We start from the raw sequence: 9,645 nt of genomic DNA, 5'->3' as shown, positions 1-9,645 counted from the left end.
TTGGTTTGGTGCAATTAAAAGATTTTTACAACTTCTACAATGGAAATCTGCAGGAAACCAAGAAAACTGGCAATTCATCAAACGATCTAATTGAAGGGAAGAAACAAACAGGGTGTAGATGAACCACTGAAAAGAGTACTATTCTTTTCTATGATATTAACATAGTGGTAATCTTCGGGCCCCATGAATATGAATATCAGGCTCCCTTTCATAAGCTCTCTTTGCACTAGGAATTATTCCAATATGATGTGAATACCCCTTGACATTTCTCCTTCTCAATTTAACTTGGAGCCTGTGCCTCTAAGCAGCTGTATTGTCATTCTTCAAATAGGACAAACAAACAGGGACACTGTCAGAAACAGAGGTTCTCTATGTGACACCACTCAGTCTTCCTGGGCAGAGAGAATCACGTTTCCAGTTTGAAGTTCACTATTTTGACACACGTTAGTAGAGTATGCTATGAAGATGAGCTATCCCTTTATAAATAATTACATTGACTTCTAAGGCCTATTAGGCTGATTTGGACACCTGGAAACTAAGTTGTTATTTATGCTGAATCCTGCCACCAGAATATATTGGGCCAAGAAATAGATTTCATAATCTCAATATTTTTCTCCAGTGCTTTATCCAATGGGTACTATTCTAAAAGAGAGATGTTATGTGACTGTCAAATGCCAAATTCACAATCAGTCATGTTAGCATATGTTGATTGATTCTAGGATGCCTCTTAGGATTTTTAGTTGTGCTGTGCAGAAGTTTATGTCCTAAAAAATATATAGATTCAACACAATGCCAATCTACATCCTAGCAGTAATTTTTTTTCATAGAAATCATCTAGCTGATTCTAAATTTCATATGGAAATGCAAAGGAACTAGAATAGCCAAAACAATTGAAAAAATAAGTTGGAAGACTCACACGGTCTGATTTTAAGACTTACTATAAAATGATAGTAATTGAGAGGCATCTGGGTGGCTCAGTTGTTAAGCGTCTGCCTTCGGCTCAGGGCGTGATCCCGGAGTCCTGGGATTGAGTCCCACATCAGGCTCCTCCGCTGGGAAACTGCTTCTTCCTCTCCCAGTTCCCCTGCCTATGTTCCCTCTCTTGCTGGCTGTCTCTCTCTCTGTCAAATAAATAAATAAAATCTTTAAAAAAAATGATAGTAATCGAAGCAATGTGGCATTGGTGAAAAGATAGAGCAATAGAACAGAATTGAGAGTCAGAAGTAGACCCCACATATTTGATCAATTGATTTTTGGCAGAGCTGCAAAGGCAATTTAATGGATAAAGTATAGTATTTTCATCAAAAGATGTTAAAGCAATTGGACAAGGCAAAACAAAAAAAAACAAAAAACCTTGACCCATACCTCATACTTTATACAAAAATAAACTCAAAACAGATCATAGAATTCAATGTAAAATCTAGAATGATCAAATTTCTAGAAGAGAAAATAGAAAATTTTTGTGACTTGGGGCCAGGCAAAAAATTCTTAGGTAAGACACTAAAAGCACCAAAAGAAAAACTGATAAATTGGATTTCATCAGAATGAAAACCTGCTTTGCAGAAGATACTGTTACAAGAATTAAAAGATAGGCCATAGGCTTCATGAATGTAATTGCAAAACACCTACCTAATGAAAAATTTTTATCCAGAATATATAAATAATTCTCAGAATTCAGTAAGAAAACAAAGAATATAGATTTCAAAATGGGAAAAAGATACGTACAAATACATTACCAAAGAAGATACATGGATCACAAATAAGCATGTGAAATGATGGTCAACATCATTAATCATTAGGGAAATTAAAACCATAATGAATTATCACTAAAACTATTTGAGTGGATAAAATTTTTTAAAAAGAACTGACAATACCAAGTGTGAGCAAGCATTCTGAGCAAACGGAATTCTTGTACATTGCTGGTGGGGTTGTAAGATGATATGACCACTGGGGAAGACAGTTGGCCAACTTTTTTTAAAGTTAAACATACACTTAACCATATAACCTAACAGTCCTACTACCAGGTAGTTATCCCAAGAGAAATAAAATTTTATGTTTACAGGAAAACTGATATATAAATATTGATAGCAAGTTTCTCCATAGTCATGAAATACTGGAAACAATCCATATGTCCTTCAACTAGTGCATGGATAAACAAACTGGTACATTCATACAATGGAATTCTATTCAGCAGTGAAAAGGAATGCACCATATATTGAAGAATATGGATGAACCGTAAATGTGTTTTGCTAAGTGAAATAAATCAGGTGCAAAAGGCTGCATACTATATGATTTCATTTATAAGACATTACGGAAAAGGCAAAACTACGGAGATAGATAACAAGCGGTTGCCAGGGTTTGGGGGTGAGAGCAGGGTTTGACTACAAAGGGACTTGAGGGAACGTTTGGGGGTTAAGCAACTATTCGGTGTCTTTATGCAAATGCTATATGCATTTGTCAAAATTTACAGACCCATATACCAAAAAGTGAGTTTTGCTCTTATAAATTTTAATGTAAAAAAGAAAGAACCAATGCTTAGGGCTTAAAAAAAATCATATTTTAGCTTCTTAAGGGTAAGGACTCTGACTTCTTTTTCATCCTAATCCCACACAGTGAGTGTGTATATGATTAATGCTTATTTGAAGTAAATTTCCCTCTACATCTGGTCATAGTAAGATTTCTGTAGTCAGAACACTTCTGTGTTCTTGAGACCAACTAGATTTATTTTTTGCCAGATATTTTTTAATACACATAGGAAAAGAAATAAATAAAAGAGATCATTCATTAAAGCATCCCCAAGGCATTCCCCAGAATTGTTTTGTCTCATGTAACAAAGGAAGACTTTATTTTATAATGTGTCTGCATAAATAAGAGGTTTTCCTCCAAATGAACCAAAGATGTAGTTTTTTAAAGGAAGCAGAAATAACAGAAGAGAAATACATGTGACCCTTTAAAATGTTTTTCTTTCCCCCTACATTTGAAAATCTGACAGCCCCTCGCCTCCAGCACCTCAGCTGCACAATCAGGACGCAGAAGGATTATTAACGAGGGCGCTCCCATTCTGTTTTCAAACCCACATAATACCGGTTAAAAAAATAGCTTTGCTGAAAGAATATTATACATCTTTCTCACCATACTTGGAGATTTCTGACAGCCAGATCCAAAAAAGTACAACACTCTGTAGTCTATGTCAACCAGAACGACTTTTCTTTACATAGAATCAAGAAACTGCCCCGTTTCCCCCAGAGATTCTCCCAGCCTAATATTCCCTAAGTCAAATGTGTCGGGGGAAATTACATCTTGCTGTGGGATTCAGATGTAGTTCATATAAAGAAATGCTACTGCTGTTGCTGTACTTATGGTGGTGACAATCTAAAAAGTTCTCATGACAGCAGAAATGACACTTCTGACATGCTATATATAGAGACAGAAGTGTACAATTTAGAATCTGCAATGGATCGTGACTCAGTCTGCTTGTTCTCACACTTTGTATTGTTTCTTGGCACTACTGTGTGTCTTAAAGCACACACCAGTTCTGCCAGTAACAGACCTCCTTAGCTGTCCTCATTATCACCATGGCACAGAATCAAACCCCCATTCAGTTCTCTCTGCTTTTAAGCAAAGTATCTTTAAGCTTTACATCAATGTCATGTCAGAGATCTAGGGAGCTCCCTGCTCATGGATTTGCCCTCTTGAATGGAAAAGAAGAAAGGGATTAGTCAGTGCTGATGCAGCAACAAAGGAAAGCTCCTGGCCCTAACATTTACTCCACTGGAGTAACCAATATCAGGGAAAACAATCTTCTGCCTCTGGGGCAATACCCTGCTCTATATCTGGAACACTTATGTTTTCCATTCTTCTCTACAACCTTAACTCTTTAACATGAGGCAATGAGAAGAAACTTCCCACTTTCCTTTCATCTGAAAGGCCATGCATATTCTGTTTGACATCCTGACTGCTTTCATAGTAATGGAAAGATTTCTGAGTAATGCAAAAATGTCCTGAGGCCATGATGGTTCCTGAGAATTAAAAAAGAAGAAAATATGATGGAAGAGAGAAGGCAGTAGAGGCCCAGAGACAAGGTAGGAAAGAAAGAGAGGTTGAGGAGAGCCAGAGAAAAGGGGTCAGTGTCTGGGTAGACCAGTGTATGCTAACTTTTAGATGTTCATGGTGGCCACAAAACCCTTATATATATGTATTCTCTGCTCAGGCAGCTACCTCTGCTGCCTTCTGGGTAATTCAGGGTCTGCTCTTCTTCTCCAGCTTCATTACTTACCTCCAAGACATTTTCCATAGAGAGGACGTTTGTTCTTGATGTGACATCCCACGTTATATGGTACCACAACTTTCCTACTGCCACCAAGAATATTCTTTTGCTTGCCTCAGCATTGCAACATATAAGCCCCATTTACATACACATAAACATCCACATGCACACACACATGCAATGGACTGAGTGACCCTGTCTGTACATCTCTATATCCCATATTTCTAAAAACTATTAGCTTGAAAAAGAGCTGGTATAATTTGGATATGTTCTTGTGTTTTCTATGCATCCATTCTTGAAGCGCTTTTTAAATTTGAGCAATGTATGTAATTTGTTTTGTTCTAATATTTCTTACAAAGTGAAAAAAGCTAGTTTTGTTTATTGACAAACATGCTCATTTCTAAAAATCAAGATACAGCAAATTATAATAAAGAAAAATTTTAAGATATTGTCATTCTATATACAAAACAAACTATAGTATTGCCTTTTACCGTATTATATCCTTGGCACTTGTTTCATTTCATATGCTGTGAACCTTTTATTTTATTTTATTATTTTATTTTTAAAGATTTACTTATTTATTTTAGAGAGAAAGAGAGACCACACATGGGGTGGGGGGCAGAGGGAGAGGGAGAGAAAGAACCATAAGCAGACTCTCTGCTGAGCATAGAGCCCAGAGCCCAATGTGGGGCTCAATCCCATGACCCTGAGATCATGACCTGATCAGAAATCAAGAGTCAGATGCTCAACTGACTGGGCCACCCAGGCACCCCATATGCTGTGAACCTTGTAGAATGTATATTAGTATTGGACAGTATATGCTGTAGTAACCAAAACCCAAAATTTTAGTGATTTAATAGTAAAAAATGCTAGTTTTTGCTCATGTTACATATCCCAAATCAGTCAATGGAGGGCTCTGGACCACACATTCATTTAGGGACCCAGCAGAGGAAGCTCCCTTATCTTGCAGCTGCAAAGTAGCGAATGCCCTGTCTCCTCAATTTTTGAACTAAGAGAAGCAGAAGATTGGAAAAATCTTATAAGGGCTTTAAATGGCCTCAGTTTGGGAGTGGCACACCAGACTTCCACATTTCAGTGGCCAGAATGAATAATGTCACTCTACCTCACTGCAAGGGCATGACAGGAGATAAAAGGAACAAGTAAAATGTTTAGTAGGCATTACTGTCTCTGCCATATCATTTAAATAAATATGGGTCTATTTCATGATCTTTGGTGGCTAAAGAATTTTTAAATAGTTGTATCATAATTTGTTTAATCAATCGTAGTTGAACATTTAGATTGCTTTGATTCTTCACAATTCTAAATGACTCTGTGACAAACATCCTTCTCTCTACACCTTTGGGTACTTTTCTATTTGTTTCCTTATGATAAATTTCTAATTTGAATTGCTAGGTCAAGACATTTACACAACCAAAGTTTCAAAGTACAGAATGCCAAAATACCCTTCCGAATGGATATTAAATTCATTGTCACAGCAGTAATGAATATATTCATTTCTTCATACCTTCATCAACAATATTATTTCTTTTGTACCCTTGTCAACAAATGGGGATGGGGGAAAAGAGGAACTTCATTGTTTTAATTTTTATTTATTTGAGTCTTTGACCTGTGCTTTAAAATTCTCCAGTGTTGGAGAAGGAGGGAAGATAGTGGCAGTGTAGGGGACCTGCATTTCATGTGGTCCCTTGAATTCAGCTAAATACCTATCAAATCATTCTGAACACCTGTGAATTTAATCTGAGATCTAAGAAAAGAATTGTTGCAATTCTACAAATAGAAAAGTGACCACTCTCTGCAAGGTTGGAGGTGTGGAGACATGAATCTGAGGGGATATAGCGGAAGGTAAACCTCAGGGGGAGGGAGCCTCCAATAAGCCAGCTACTGGAAAGAGATATAGCAGAAGAGCACAAAATCCGAACTTTTAGAACTTTGCTCTGGTGAGGGACGTCCCCGCCTGAAAGGTACTCAAGTGGTAAAGCAGGGCAGAATCCTAGGGGGGACAGCGTGGTCTCAGGATCCCCAGAGTCACAAAAAGAACAGGGATGCCTGAGTGCAGCAGAGTTCCCAAACATTGATGTGGGGAAACTGGCTACAATTAGTGAGCCCCAGAGTGGCCTCTCAGCTAGGTGTTGCCATAAACCATGAACCGCAGCACAACTGGGCAACCACTCTCCAAGCAGGGGCTCAGCAAGAACAACCACTGTGAGACCTGCCTCCTTCCCCTCCCCCCCCGCCATCCTCTGGGAGGACTGGTGTGGGTGAGCACCGCAGGTGTCTGCAGAGTTTGGCACACATGAAAGGGATTGATTTTCTTTACCCGAGGATACACTGAAGAGTAGGGGCCGTGATCATTCAGCTCTGGGGCTGGAGATCAGGGCACTACCATTTTTTACTTTTTTCTCATTTTCTAAAGTAATGCAAAAAGCCTTCAGGAACAAAAACCAGTAGAGTAACCCGAAGCAGCTTACACTGAGTTCAGCCCCCTGGCAACTCTGCCCAGGAAAAGAAACCTGAGAATCAGTGCAACAGGCCCATCCCCCAGAGAACCAGCAGGATACTCAGGCGAACACCAAGTTTATAGATCACTCAGAACCGAATACACATGGAACATTCTCCAGAATAGATCACATACTAGGTCATAAATCAGGTCTTAACTAATACCAAAAGATTGGGATTATTCCCTGCAAATTTTCAGACCACAATGCTTTGAAACTTGAACTCAATCGCAAGAGGAAATTTAGAAGGAACTCAAACACTTGGAGGTTAAAGAGCATCCTACTAAAGAATGAATGGGTCAACCAGGAAATTAAAGAAGAATTTAAAAAATTCATGGAAAGAATATCCAATGGAAAAAGGACAGTCTCTTCAATAAATTGTGTTGGGAAAATTGGACAGCCACATGTGGAAGAATGAAACTGGACCATTTTCTTACACCATACACAAAGATTAACTCAAAATGGATGAAAGACCTAAATGTGAGACAAGAATCTGTCAAAATTCCTAGAGGAGGCAAGGGAAACAAAAGGAAAAATGAACTATGGGGACTTCATCAAGATAAAAAGCTTCTGCACAGCAAAGGAAATAGACAACAAAACTAAAAGACAACCTACAGAATGGGAGAAGATATTTGCAAATGACATATCAGATAAAGGGCTAGTGTCCAAGATCTATATAGGACTTATCAGACTCAACACCCAAAAAACCCAGACAATCCAGTCAAGAAATGGGCAGAAGACAGGAAGAGACATTTCTCCAAAGAAGACATACAAATGGCCAATCGACACATGAAAAAATGCTCCACATCACTTAGCATCAGGGAAATACAAATCAAAACCATGATGAGATACCACCTCACACCAGTCAGAATGGCTAAATTTAACAAGACAGGAAACAACAAATGTTGGCGAGGATGCGGAGAAGGGGGAACCCTCTTACACTGTGGGTAAGAACGCAAGCTGGTACAGCCACTCTGGAAAACAGTATGGAGTTTCCTCAAGAAGTTAAAAATAGAGCTACCCTATGACCCAGCAATAGCACTACTAGGTTTTTACCCCAAAGATACAAATGTTTTGATCCGAAGGGGCACCTGCACCCCACTGTTTATAGCAGCAATGTCCGCAATAGCTAACCTGTGGAAAGAACCAAGATGTCCATCGACAGATGAATGGATAAAGAAGATGTGGTATATATAAGCAATGGAATATTACTCAGCCATCAGAAAGGATGAATACTTATCATTTATGTCAACATGGATGGAACTGGAGGGTAATATATTGAGCAAAGTAAGTCAACCAGAGAAAGACAATTATATGTTTTCACTCATATGTGGAATATAAGAAATAGCACAGGGGCGCCTGGGTGGCACAGTGGTTAAGTGTCTGCCTTCGGCTCAGGGCGTGATCCCGGCGTTGTGGGATCGAGCCCCACATCAGGCTCCTCCGCTATGAGCCTGCTTCTTCCTCTCCCACTCCCCCTGCTTGTGTTCCCTTTCTCGCTGGCTGTCTCTATCTCTGTCAAATAAATAAATAAAAATCTTAAAAAAAAAAAAAGAAATAGCACAGAGGATCATAGGGGAAGGGAGGGAAAACTGAATGGGAAGTCATCAGATAGGGAGAAAAACCATGAGAGACTCTTAACTATAGGAAACAAACTGAGGGTTGCTGGAGAGGAGGTAGGTTGGGAATGAGGTGATTGGATGATGGGCATTAAGGAGGGCATGTGATGTGATGAGCACTGGGTGTTACAAGCAACTGATGAATTAGTGAACACTACATCTGAAACTGACTATGTTGGTTAACTGAATTTAAATTTTAAAAAATGCTACATTGTTCTGGGATAAATAACTCAGACAATGCAGGAATTCAACAAAGAGGTCTACAATTTGTATGAAATGAGAAAAATTAAGTAATTTACATAAAAATTATTATGACAAAAATATCATTTTTTAAAATCGTGTATTAAATAATTCACCTACTTATAGCTGAAAGGCAGGTTAATCCAGTTTTGGGCAGTTATTTTTATAATCTCAGAAGTTTTGCCAGGATTTCTTTACCAATCCAAGTAAAATGTTGCCACTTTTGAAGAACAAATTTTGGAGATATTTGCTTCAATAATATATGGAAATCATTAATCACTTGTCCCCCAAACAATATTGTTAGAATTTTAAACAATGAGCTGGATAGATGGAATCAGCATTTTGGAGAGGTCTGTGAGTTAATTGTCTGAATTAAAGTATATTGGAATATTATAAAGTTTATTGCAACATATTATTATAAAGTATATTATAAATATAACCTTGATAAGACCATAAAAATCATTATTCTATGAAAGAAAAGCTTGCTGTAGTTAAATTTTCAAAAACCATATGATGTACAGAAAAATCATATTGAGCATAAAGATCAAAGTAAAAATATTGGATCAGAATCTTTGGCAAAGGAATATAAATAAATGTTACTAAATTAACAAGCACATTGTTGAGTTAAAGAGAGAGAAAGTTTTGGTCCCTTCTGCTTTTCTTCACTATTTTCCAACTCCGATGTTCTAATATCTCATTGACTTTATGAGGTGATTTCATCGTGTTTATAATCCAAAGAAAGGAATCTACTATTATTTCATTGTTTCTATGGCATACTTTTTCTTGGTTCATGTTTTCACATTTCTGAAATTGGGATGTATTTAATAGTTGCTGTTAGCTAGGCAGCAGTGAGGACTTTTAGTCATTGTCAGCACATGCATGTCAAAGCTTAGAGGATGGGTAAAGCACTTGGAAGAATGTCTTAGAGACAAGACATTTCCTAAGAGGGACACTTTTAGGAGATGGTGTATCATGCTTTTGGTAGCACACAGTATAATACTGA

Source organism: Ursus maritimus, unplaced genomic scaffold, assembly GCF_017311325.1.
Source record: "Ursus maritimus isolate PB19 unplaced genomic scaffold, ASM1731132v1 scaffold_36, whole genome shotgun sequence".
Classification (NCBI taxonomy): Eukaryota; Metazoa; Chordata; class Mammalia; order Carnivora; family Ursidae; genus Ursus; species Ursus maritimus.
Note: the sequence above shows the minus strand (reverse complement) of the source record.